A 13,776-nucleotide genomic window follows, 5' to 3' on the forward strand; every position below is an offset into this window, starting at 1 on the left:
ATACACATAATGAGATATCTTGGGAATGAGATCCACGCTGAAGCATTTAACTTGCATTCAATGTTGAAGATTCATTTTTGTTTCATGTACAACATATACTCATAGGGGCTCAGGTGTAACTCAGAGGATAGTCCACTTTCCTAGCACATACCAGGTCCTGGGTTCATCCCCAGAAATCAAAAAAAAAAAAAAAAATCCAACTTATACACATAGCCTGTAAGTAATTTGACACATTTTTAGTGTACCTGAATTTTTAAAAATTTGTTCTAATTAATTATACATGACAGCAGAATGTATTTCGACTCATTGTACACCAGTGGAGCACAACTTTTAATTTCTATGGTGGTGCACCATGAGAGTCGCACCATTTGTGCAATCACATGTATACATAGGGTAATTATGTCCATCTCATTCCACTATCTTCCCCCCCATCCATTCCCCTCCTCTCACTTCCCTCTGCCCAATCCAAAGTTCCTCAATTCTTCCCTTTATAAATCAGCATCCGCTTATCAGAGAAAATATTTAGCCTTTGTTTTTTGGGGATTGGCTTAGTTTGCTTAGCATGATATTCTCCAACTCTATCCATTTACCTACAAATGGCATAATTTCATTACTCTTTAATGCTGAGTAATATCCCATTGTGAATATATACCACAGTTTCTTTTTTAAAAAAAAAATATATTTTTTTAGGTGTAGATGGACACAACACAATGCCTTTATTTTTATTTTTTATGTGGTGCTGAGGATCGAACCTGGGTCCCACCCATGCTAGGGGAGCCCTCTACCGCTGAGCCACAATCCCAGCCCAACCACAGTTTCTTTATCTGTTCATCTATTGAAGGGCAGCTAGGTTGGTTCCACAGTTTAGCTATCATGAATTGAGCTGCTATAAACATTGATGTGGCTGTGTCACGTAGTATGCTGACTTTACATCCTTTGGATATAGATGGAGGAGTGGGATAGCAGGTCAGATGGTGGCTCCATTCCAAGTTTTGTAAGGAATCTCCATACTGCTTTCCAGAGTGGTTGCACCCATTTGCAGGCCCATCAGCCATGAATGAGTAGTGTGCCTGCATTTGAAGTATTACCCATTGCATGTTAAGTGTGGAATTTTCCACTTGTGGCTTTATATCAATGTTCGGATTTTGGAACATTTCTGACTTTGAATTTTCGTGTTAGGGATGCTCAGCCTGTACTAACAATACATAGTATCAACTTTGTGAGAAAAATTATCACTAATAACTATAGGGGTGGTAGTTAAACTGTTCCTTTACTCATCTACTCATTATTAATTACCATTTTGGTTTCATTATACTGATTAATAATTGTTAAGATTATTAGTGCATTATCTATTCTACCTGTAGATAAATATACAAGGATGGCAGGTCTGTACTCAAACAACTTTATGCTCATCAGTGTGAAAAACCAAAAGTGTTCAAAAGCAGCTTGTTGACAGAGTTGCTACTAACTGTTCTGAAGGTGACACTGAGACAGTTTATGACCTCGCTTGCAGGAGAAGTTAATTGTGAGGGAAGGAAAATGGATTTGCATTCTTATGCTTATTGCCCAAGTTTTCACTAAGCTCCCTACCTCTCCCTGTGCATCAGTTCCCTAGAGCTGCTGTAACGAAGCACCATGGACCAGTTGGCTTAAATAACATGAGGGTATCTCTGAACGTTTTGGAGGACAGAGCCATGTTTCCATGAGGGCTCCAGCAAAGCCTCCCTCCTGGTTTCTGGTGGCCCGTGGCAGTCCTCGACCTTCCTTCCTTTCAGCTGCAAGACTCCAGGTCATCATGTGTCCTTCTTACACATGTGTCTCTGTATCCAAATCTCCTCCTTCTTTCTCTTAGAAAGACACCCATCATTAGGTCATCAAATAGGGTCCACCAAAATCTATTGTGACCACATCTTAACTATTACATCTGCAAAGACTTTGTGTCCAAATAAGGTCACATTGAAAGTACTGAGGATCAGGTGTTTAGTGTATCTTCTGGGGGAAACAGTTCAGCACCATCTCTCTCTCTCCTCTCTCTCTCTCTCTCTCCTCTCTCTCTCTCTCCTTTCTCCTCTCTCTCTCTCTCCTTTCTCTCTCTCTCCTCTCTCCTCTCCCCTCTCCCCTCTCCTTTCTTCTCTCTCCTCTCTTCTCTCTCTGATTGTTGCCTTATTTTTATCTAGTACCAGAGGGACCCTTGAGTTTTCTGGAACTTCTCTGTTTTCAGACCCCTCTATTGTAGCAAAAGACTATGGACCAAGTGGTAGGTAAGACTCCATCTGGGAAAGGGCCTGGCCAGAGCTGGGCACAGATGGGTTATATGGTACGATCCAGCCTTCACAACGTGCTCCCTTGTGCTCTGCTATTCTCTGTGCTGTAAAACCTAAGTGATAGCAATTGTCTTTTTTTTTTTTTTTCTGTCTCACTCTCTTTTTCCTAATGAGCTTCCTGATAGCCATTCTGTGATATACCCTTTTTCATGATTGCTGTGCCTCCCCCATTGTCAAACATGGTTGTCTTTCTCTGCCCCCCCCCATACCTCTTATTCATCTCTGTCTATTATATGATATCTCTCTAGCTTAGTACATCATCATTTTATCTCCTCTTTGTTTCCCTCCATTGCCACCCAATCATTGTATGCTTTGTTTCAACTGCTGTGTGAGGCTGGAGCTGTCAGTAATGCTAAATTCATTTGTAGATTATCTTTCCAGGGTAGACTCATGGGAACTTGCTCCTTTGTCCTCATTATCTGTGGTACTACCTTATTATTAATGGCTCTCTTAATAACTGAGCTAAGGGGCCCAAAGAGATAATCTAAGAGAACCAGAGTAAATGATGGACATTGGTTTTTTTAAAAAACAGATATTTATTTTTCCCTACAAAGGGGAACATGGAGTTCTTTCACTAGAAAATTTGAATGCACTTTTACTTACCTAGTGGTCTGGGACATGTCTGCTACCTGGAAGAGGTGTCAGTCAAGCTGAGACAGTTTCTGCCTCTCATATTATAATTATTGTAGAAATTTTCACAATACTCTTGCTCCTTAACATATATTTTTCTATCTCTTTCATGAGAATCCTGATTTTTTTTTTTTTTTTTTGGTACTGGGATTGAACCCAGAAGTGCTTAACCAATGAGCCACATCCCATCCCTTTTTATTCATTTATTTATTTTAAATTTTGAGATAGGTCCTTGACAAGTTACTTAGGGCTTCCTTAAGTTGCTGAGGCTAGCTTTGAACTTGCAATCCTCCTGCCTCAGCCTCCAGAGCCATTAGGATTATAGGAATGTACCACTGCACCCAGCTGAAAAGCATATATATTTTTTAAAGATTAGCAGGCATAAGATAAATTTCTTAAAGGCATTTTAAATACATTTTGTTGTATTTTAAAACTCTGAACCGGAGGCTTAAATAATGCTCAGAACTTATTTTGCAAGCTTCCCCCTTCTTTACTTTTTGCTCACTTGTTCCAGGAAAGTGTTACTATTTCCTTTTTCTTAAGAGCCTCAGTTTCTTATTTTTCCTGGCTTTCTTTTTTTGGGTTTTTTTTTTTTTTTGTTTGTTTGTTTGTTGTTTTTTTAGTACCAGAGGTTGAACCCAGGATTGCTTAACCACTGAGCCACATCCCCAGCCTTGTTTACTTTGAAGCAGGGTGTCACTAAGTTGCTTAGAGCCTCACTAAGTTCCTGAGGCTGGCTTTGAACTTGTGATCCTCCTGCCTCAGCTTCAGGAGCCACTGGAATTAAAGGCGGGTGCCACCACACCTGATGTACCTGGTCTTCTTTTAAGGAGTGATTTTGCTACAGAAATGCTCTTAGCCATCAATAGAGTCTCTTTTTTAAAATTTTTGTTTTAGTTGTGGTTGGACACAATAACTTTATTCTATTTATTTATTTTCATGTGGTGCTGAGGCTTGAACCCAGCGCTTCTCATGTGCTAGGCGAGCACACTACTGCTGAGCCACAACCCCAGCCCCATCATCAATAGAGTCTTATTCCCCAGCTTACATATTATTCACAGTCTTCTGGGGGCATTCTTCACATTTTTCTGAGATTCTCATGGCTCTTCTCTGCACTTCTTTTATGCCTGTTGGGTGTCCTCTTGTGTGTAACAAAGAAAGATGTGTTTTGTTTTTTTAACCATTGCTCTATTTACCCAATGTAGCCAACTTTTTATTTTTTTAAACAGGAATTAAACCCAATAATGCTTAACCACTGAGCTACATCCCCAGCCCTTTTTATTTAGAGACAGGGTTTCACTTTGGAGCTTAGAGCCTGGCTAAGTTGCTGAGACTGGCTTTGGTTCTCCTTCCTCAGTCTTCCCAGCTGGTGGGATTACAGGTTTGTGTCACTGTGCTGGCTAGCCATTCTTTCAGTGACTCTCTTAAAGCAAGTCTCTGCAAAGGCTTTATAGCTTGACTTCAGCAGCAGGAATGTTTTCCACTACCCTGAATTTTCCAAGTCAACTTGACCAGCTTGATCTCACGGACTCTGTAATTTCTTCTGTCTACATAATGACTAGCCATGAATTTGCTTGAGTACTGCTAACTCTATGACCAACGGTGTTGAGTGTAGTGTTTTTATAATAACAAGGGAGTGGTAAATCGAGGTTTTTGGAGTCCCACGGACTTGGGGGTGAATCCCCATATTGTCACTGAATGGCTGTGTCACCTTCCTAAGTTGATGAACTACTCTGATGTTTAGATCTTCACCTGTGAGATGAAAATAACAGTTCCTCAGTCATGGGGTATCTGAGAGGATTACAAGTCACTCTTTCTGACTGTGTATGAGGAATGTTCTATAATTGCTGGCTATTGTTCTACTTTTCCCGTAGAACACAGTTTCTATTTGTTTAAACAAATAAAAAGGTACTCTTATTGTGTGTCTGTCATTTCTTCTGACCTTTCATAACTCATCTATTTTGACTTCCAAACATCCACAGTTCCTTCTTATCTAAGATCTATGTATATCTGTTCTTTACCTGTATATTTTATATAACAGTTTACCGTTCTTCCTTTATGATACAGTTTTTGAAAACTACAAAATAACAAAATAATTAAGATCATTTATGATTTTATCATCTGTCTGTACCTGTTTAGGATTATATGTACATGCACATTTTGTGGTATATGTGTGTATAAATAATTATATTTACAATTATATTAATGTAAAATTCTTTCTCTTTACCACCATACAGTCCTGCCTTCTTCATCTCTATAATACTATATTTTTACATAATTTGATATGAATCTGGCAATTCATGTTACTTTATTATTGTCACATTTAATTTTATTTCAAAAATTTTAATATTCGTCTTTTATATGCATAGTCAATGCCTGTTACTTAGGTAGCTTTTCCTTTTTCTCTTTTCTCATATTTATACTACTTTCCTGTAACCCTTAACTAGTTACTATTAGAAAAATCAATCACAAATAGCTGATTTATTTTACTTTAGAATTTTCAGAATATTTCTTTACTCTGTTATCTGGTTCACTGACATGTTGTGAAATTGGTTAAAATAGCCCAGTTTGATGGTTGAAGATGTACAAGTCTCAAGGGTTAAACACTGGGGAAGGTGAATTTTAAGCTACACTGCACGCCACAGGACCCTGTACCAAGCACTGTCCTGTACAGAGGAAGAGCTATGCAAAACTGGGGTTTTATCTTTCTACTATCTCTTGTACACTGCCATGAGATTGGCATATCATCTTTTTATTATCTCTCACTTTGTTTTCAAAATTATATTCATTAAATATTCAAGGCCTTTCCTATTCTTCTTGTTCTTCTCCAAATTAATTTGTCCCGCAAGCAAGACATATTCTGAACACATTCTTGTTTTCCTAAATTCAAGCAACTATGTTTTCTCTTTATAGACCTTATCTGCATTCTTTTCCAAATTTTTCAGAGGAGTAGGTAGTGAAGCCACCTACTAGTTCAAATCTCAAGATTTAGAGGTTTACTGCCTTGTTCAGATCTCAATTATGAGAACCTTAGCTGTGTAACTTTTGTCTGGTCCTCAGTCCCTGGGTGTGTCAAATCAAAGTGGTTAATAATACCTACATCCTGTGATTGTAGAAATGATTAATGGACCCAAGATTTTAAGGTACTTAATAGTTTTAAACATTAATGTTCAAACATTAATAGTGTTTGGGCCATTATGAATGCTGAGGAATGTTAATTAAGATTGCTATTATGATAAGAATAAGGTAGAAGATAATTAGATAGCTTTGTCAGATAATATTGCAAATGATGATAAAGACCATTTCCTGCACAAACTAATGTGCTTTTCACTGATCAGTTTTATACCAGCTAGCTTATAGGGAATAATAATTTTTCTGGATAGCATAAATGTGAATACTTTTATCATATTTTTCTAGTGTTTCTTTAAATGCATCTGAATTGATAATTTAACATGCAGATACAATGAAACATAAGTAATAATAAATATGTTGATATTGTCAATGCATAAGGCATATATCCTACACATACTATTTATATAGCAAAACATTTATTTTGTAATTTTTATCCCTTTATGATGTCTGATAAAACTATTTTTAACAGACAAGTGAAGCTAAAATATTAAAATGTCTAATTGTTTTAGACAATGGAAATGTTTAGAACTGTCATGGGTTTGTTTAAAGAGACGTCTAGTAGATCTTGGCATTTGGGTTGTTTGAGCCCTGAAATATGTGATGTGTTTGATATATGGATTTATATATGTTATGTAAGTCTGTTATCTATAAACATGACCAGTCTAGAGTGAGTGATCTCTAAATTTATTTCCAGCTATGACATTTTAGGTACCTTAGAATGAATAATGAATAATAACTCAGAACCTCATATTTACATTGTGGGCAAGTATGATGTGAATTATGGGGTGTTGTCTTCAATTCTGAACCTGGATGGCAGTCTGCTCTTGGGGAAAGCATGAGTCTACCTGATTTTGCACAGTAGTATCTAGCAATTATCATCTTTTCTGTTCCACTTAAAACTCTGCAATAACTCTCTACTATTTTTAGGAATTAAGATCCTTAAAACAACTACCAGACATAGCATAATCTGGCCTCAGTGATATCTCCTCTTTTATCTCTACAGAGTCTCCACATTTTACCTTTGTGTGCTCAGAACTGCTTCTTATTTATTTCAGGTTCCTGCTATCACTGTAACCTTTTACCTGGAATTCTCCTCTTCCCTTCTGACTCACTGTTTCCACTAACTTATTTTTTAAGCATCTACTGTAATATAGGTAACAGACATTCCTTAGCTGAGCACATAGTGTTTTATGTATTAGAGACAAGATTGCACAGAAGGAATCCAGTTTAGACATCTCTTTGAAAGCAAGGACATGTCAACGTCCAGGGTCATGTTTCACCCTGGCATCTGGAACCATGAAAGGATGAATATTCCCAGTAGATGGACCCTGGAGCACTAAAACATGTAAAAATATGACCATACACACTTGGAATCCAGCTTAGTTGGGTATATTGTTTGTTTATTTGTGCAGCATTATTAGTTGCAACTTCTAGCTAAAATTTTACTCCCTTCAAAAATGCCTTTCCCTGAATCCTCAGAATAGTCACCCTTGGCATGTACCTTAAACAATACCCTATAAAGATCCTTCACCATATTTCACATAATGATAAAAGTCGTCTGCATTTTGCATTCGGGAATATAAAGTTTTAATGCATATGTTCCCTTCTAGATCTGAAGTTTTGGGAGGGTCGACACTTGGTTTTTTTCCTTCACTTAATACCAAACACTTTGCCTGATCTCTGCACCATTCTTCTTTTCTTTTTCCCCAGGTTCTGAGGATTGAACTCAAGGGTACTTACTCAACCACTGTCTACCCCATTCTTGCCAGTAATGTTTAGGTGTGCTGTGTATACCAGACATCAGTCCACTGTCTCCATAGCTGGCTGATAATAAGTGATTGAATAAATTGACAGTGACCTCTGTGTGGCATCTCTAGCAGTAAAGGGACAAACTTGGAATAACGATTTCAAAAGAAATCAGCGCCACAGAAGGAATGGTTGATTTCACGAACTAGTGCAGTTTAGCTACTGGAAGGTGTGTTTCTGTGTGGTCTATTTCTGTTAGAGATCTGCCTACAATGCTGTTTCTGGATTGTAGTGTTGAATGGTGGAGAATACAGTATATGCAAGTATCTACACAATCTGGCATTAATCACACATTTTCCTCTAGACTAAATTTAGCACGTCTGTATTGAAGAACACACAGTTATGTTAACAGAGATTCCCAAAGGAGCTTGCCCACCTCTAGTACATGATATTTCTGCTTTTAACAGCCTATTCAATCAGCTCTCTGTATCTAATGGTTCCATATTCATGGACTCAACCAACTGCAAATTGAAAATATTTGGAAGAAAAATTGTAAACATGTACAGATTTTTCTTATTATTATGATGATGATTTTAATATTTTTAGTTATAAATGGATATAATATTTTATTTCATTTGTTTTATTTTTTTTATGTGGTGCTGAGGATCAACCCCAGTGCCTAACATATCTGTGCAAGCACTCCACCACTAAGCCACAACCCTAGCCCTTTATTATTTTTTAAACAGCAGAGCATAACAAATATAGACACACCATTTTTATTGTATTAGGAATAATAACTAAACTAGAGATGATTTAAAGTATGCAGGAGGCTATGGCTAGGTTATATGCAAATATTTTACCATTTTTTGTATGGGACTTGAGTATCCACAGATCTTGGTATCTGTAAGAGGTCTTGATGGTTCCCCATGGAAGCTGAAGGTCACTCGTACTTCCAGCTCCTTCCTTCCACAAGCTAGATTTCCAAAAGCTATTAGATTTAACAGGATGGGAAAAGAGAAAAGCTGCTGTAATCATATATACAGTCAGAGGGTTCCTTGGTTCATTCTTTTGAAGGAAAATGAAAGAAAGAAGAAAAGGAAATGATGATCAGAAGTGTGTATTGAATAGTGAACAAGTAAAGCCTGCTCATTGGGATTCACAGGTTGAAGATTCAAACGCATGTTACTAGATAGGCACAGTGGCACACACCTGTAATCCCAGCAGCTCTGCAGACCAAGGCAGGAGGATCTCAAGTTCAAGGTCAGTCTCAGCAACTTAGCAAAGCCCTAAACAAGTTAGCAAGACTCTGTATCAAAATTAAAAAAAAAAAAAAAAAACTGCTTGGGCTAGGGATGTGGCTCAGGGTTAAGTGTCCTTGGGTTCAATTCCTGGTACCAAAAAAAAAAAAAAAGAATGCACATTACTATTAACACACCCATGCTTACTACTGGAGGCACTGAATTAACTTTTTTGAGCATCATTTTCTATCTCTTCCTAATAATAATTACTTTTGCTTGTTGGATATTCAGTGTGCTTATCATAGTATAGACGAATCATTAGTATTTAACTGTAGAACTGTGCTCCAAGGACATCAGCATGCCCAGTTTATAGATTAATAAGCCAAGGCTCAGACAAGGTTAACAAACTGGGGTTTGACACCAAGTCTACCTCAAATTCATGCATGTGCCTATTCTATACAGCCTCACAAATCCATCCTACTGGAGGTACTCAAAATAAAGTAAACAGAGTAGGAAGATAAGTCAATGGTTTATACTCTACCCAATGCCAAATTAAATGCATTACTACAACACTCCCATTAATTTTTAGAATATAAAGTAACTTTTTCTCTCCCTAAGGTGTATAAAGAATACCATTAACATTTTTAGTTTATCCAATACCCAGTTGTATTTCTCTTTTAGTAATATAGCATTTCAAGTATTGAATTTTGTAAATATCTCAAAATCTTTTCTTGTATGGAAGACTCCTATTTTAGAACACAGAATACTTCTATTTTTTTTTGGGGGGGGTAGATGGCTATGGACCTACTCCCCCCCAAGTTTCATATGCACACAGATTTCATTTATGTTTTTGGAATGTTGAGTAAATAGAAATGTTTAAAGTAATGAAGAAAACAAAAAAAAAAAAATGAAATCTTGCAACATATTGAACATGTAATATGTGCAAGGAGAAGAAACAATCTGTGAGGTGAATAGAGACCCTACATCTTGGGAGCAAATCTTTAGCCCTCACACATCAGATAGAGCATTAATATCTAGGGTAAATAAAGAACTCAAAAAGCTAAACATCAAAAAAACAAATAACCCAATCAAATAAATGGGCTAAGGACCTGAACAGACACTTCTCAGAAGATGATGTATAATCAATCAATCAATATATGAAAAAATGTTCATCATTGCTAGCAATTAGAGAAATAAAAATCAAAACCACCCTAAGATATCATCTCACTCCAGTCAGAATGGCAGCTATAATGAATACAAACAACAATAATTGTTGGAGAGGATGTGGGGAAAAAGGAACACTCATACATTGATGGTGGGACTGCAAATTGGTACAACTAATATGGAAAGCAATATGGAGATTCCTTGGAAAATTGGGAATGAACCACCATTTGACCCAGCTATCCCACTCCTTGGTCTATACCCAAAGGACTTAAAAACAGCATACTATAGGGACATAGTCACATCAATGTTTATAGCAGCACAGTTCACAATAGCTAAACTGTGGAACCAACCTAGATGCCCTTCAATAGATGAATGGATAAAAAATGTGGCATATATACACAATGGAATATTACTCACCAGTAAAAGAGAATAAAATCATGGCATTTGCAGGTAAATGGATGCAGTTGGAGAAGATAATGCTAAGTGAATTTAGTCAATCCCAAATAACCAAATGCCTAATGTTTTCTCTGATATAAGGAGGCTGATTCATAATGGGATAGGGAGAGGGAGCATGGGAGGAATAGAGGAACTCTAGATAGGGCGGAGCGGTTGGAGGGGAAGGGAGGGGGCATGGGGTTAGAAATGATGATGGAATGTGATGGTCATTATTATCCAAAGTATATGTATGAAGACACGAATTGGTGTGAATTTACTTTGTATACAACTAGAGATATGAAAAGTTGCGCTCTATCTGTGTAATAAGAATTGTAATGCAAAAAAAAAATAATAGAATAAATTTGCTGAATTTATTCCTACTGTATCAAAGTTCAGCTTAGGAGTATATGAGATTCCATGTTTTTCTAACTATAAATCAGAAGATGAATAAGGAGTACTCTTTTGACAAGGCTTCTTTACCTAGGACTGATGATCTTCAAGGATCTCTACATCCCAGGAATATTGTTTCATTTTTATATGCTTTTACATTTTTCAGGCAAGAGGTTCTGTCCCTTTCACCAGATGGTCAAATATAGCCACAAAATTGCAAACTAGAAATGAAACAAGAAGAAATGAAATTATTATGTAATTACATTAAAATTGTCACCAAAAACTAATGGCATTGCAGAGTGCTTCCAATACACATGCAAAAAAATGATGAGTGTTGGAAGATAGGGAAATGCTTACCAATCTGATAATTACCTATTATGCACATGTATCACATTATCACACTCGATCACACAGATATGTAAAATTGTGTTAATTAAAAATAAGAAAAATTTGAAGGATGAAAATACTCACCTCCATAAAATAGAATTTACAGATTTCAAGTGTATCACTATGTTAACAGTGGTACCCATACAGAGGTGATTTTGATTCTTTTTTGGGGGAGGGAGGGTAGGTACTGGGTATTGAAGTCAGGGGCACTTGACAACTGAGGTACATCTTCAGCCCTATTTTGTATTTTATTTAGAGACAGGGTCTCAGTGAGTTGCTTAACGCCTCGCTGTTGCTGAGTCTGGCTTTGAACTCAAGATCCTCCTGCCTCAGCCTCTAGAGTTACTGGGATTATAGGCTTGATTTTAATTCTTTTTATACTTTTTTGTTAAAGTTTTAATTTTTTAATTATTATTTTTAAATTTTTATAAAATAATCCCATTTTAACATTATATTAAAAAATCAGTATCTTCATTTAAAGATGTTTAAATGAATGATATAGAATATATCTAATATGGTAGGTGCCCACCCCCATGCTTTTGTCACCACCAAGTTCCCTTGAGGGTAAGGGACTTTTCATTTTTCTTGGAAATTTTATTCACATTTAAAACATGTCTTCAGATTTATATATTCTGAACAGGTATTTTGCTGCTGTAGGGAATGCAGATATTCATCATAACTTATGGTTTAGATTAAAGTCTGATATTTTCCAGTTGGGGAAAAGTGGTCTTTATATCCTCAAAGCTCTTTGCTGATGGGGAATGTTTATTGTACAACTTTTACAGACAATCTGGTATGTATGATCCAAATTAGATTTCAAAAGCTGTCTCACTTCAAATTGATAGTTATTTAAGGACACTGGGGGCAGAAGATTCTGGTTGCCTGTCGTGTATCATTTCCATGAGATTTTGCACATTTTTATGGGTTTCATTTCATTTAAACCTGTGGGAAATTTTGAGAATAAATTGTATACATACACTGCATCTTCCTAATGTACTACAAATTATTTAACATCTGCCTACTCACTTTTATAACACCAAATTTTGACATTTACTTCATTTTGGAGGGACATTTTAGAGAGATATTACAGAATCGTTATTGGACTGACCATATAGGAAATAATCTTCTTTAATATCAAAATGAATATTTGATTATAAAGTAATAACTTTATAATAATTGCAACCACAGTTCTTTACAGCTGAATGAGACTTCGGGGTCTCACTGAGTTGATTAACACCTCACTGTTACTGAGTCTGGCTTTGAACTCAAGATCATCCTGCCTCAGCCTCCCAAGTTACTGGGTTAATAGGCTTGAATTTAATTCTTGTTAAACTTTTTTGTTAAAGTTTTAAAATTTTTTAGTTATTATCTTTAAAGTTTTATAAAATAATCACATTTTAATATTATATTTAAAAATCAGTGTTTCATTTAAAGGTGTTTAAATGAATGATATTGAATGTACTTCCCTATCTTAAGGCCCAAATTGTCTAAATATTTCAAACATCTCCTTGAACACCATGTGTATCTTGGAACCTATTTTCTTAATTGACAGGGTTTTCCAAATCACATTGGTTATAGTTTAGGCAAACTCCTTTCATGAACATTTCTCTTTTAAAAAGCTAATGGTAAACTTTAAATTTTTAATTTTAACATTTATGTTTACAATATTCAAATTTATTCAATTTATTCATTTTAAATCAACAGATAAAATTGTATGTACTTATTGTACACAGTATGACATTGTGAAGCACATATATATCATGGTATTGATTTTTTTTCCCTGACTTCTAGGATCATGTGGGAAATGTCTTCTTCTCTCACTTTACAGATTGAATGGACTTGTGGCAAGCTACAACTAGTTTAAGCAAAAAATATAATTTGCTAACTCAAGGCAGAATTGACCAGGTGAACCTGGGGCCTAAAGTATGGGCCATAGAGTTTGGACTTTGTACCTGGAAACATCTCTCAGTATAGGGTCTTTTCTGTGGGAAAATTAGTTATTTTTGACATAATTTTAGCTGTTTAGTATAATACTATCAGACTTAATTTGGCATTGTTCTTCAAAGCTTCCTCTTAGTTATGTCAGCTATAGCTTTTGTTTATAAATTTCATTTTAGAACCAAATTCTAAAATTTATTTTCTTTAGGCTTCATTTTATCTGATGTAGACCGTGATAATCTCTGCTTGATACTATCTGGATTTTCATGCTACCATCCAATGAATTAGCCATTCCTCTCTGATTCAGATCATCGGTAAATTTTATGAATATGTCAAATATGTGAATATACAATATTTATATTCACATACATACATATTGATTGGGTACAATG

Source organism: Marmota flaviventris, chromosome 20 (assembly GCF_047511675.1).
Source record: "Marmota flaviventris isolate mMarFla1 chromosome 20, mMarFla1.hap1, whole genome shotgun sequence".
NCBI classification, from domain to species: domain Eukaryota; kingdom Metazoa; phylum Chordata; class Mammalia; order Rodentia; family Sciuridae; genus Marmota; species Marmota flaviventris.